A 313-nucleotide genomic window follows, 5' to 3' on the forward strand; every position below is an offset into this window, starting at 1 on the left:
CCCCGTCTGGAACGGACGGTCTAGTGGCTTGGTCCCTTCGGTCTGGCCGAAGATGGAACGGACGTTCCGCGAAAGGTGGAACGGACGTTCTGAGTACAGAACGGACGGTCCATGTCTAGAGCGGACGGTCTGGACTCGTCTTCTTCCCCCCGAAACCCTGCGAACCCTAAATAGACTGGAACGGACAGTCCATAAGAGTAGAACGGACGGTCCGCAAATTAACGTGGAACAGACGTTCCATGAGCTGGAACGGACGTTCTGACATTCAGAACGTCCGGTCCAGGTTCGCGGTCCGATTTCTTCCGTTCTGCCC

This window comes from Tarenaya hassleriana, unplaced genomic scaffold, assembly GCF_000463585.1.
Source record: "Tarenaya hassleriana unplaced genomic scaffold, ASM46358v1 Cleome4, whole genome shotgun sequence".
NCBI classification, from domain to species: Eukaryota; Viridiplantae; Streptophyta; class Magnoliopsida; order Brassicales; family Cleomaceae; genus Tarenaya; species Tarenaya hassleriana.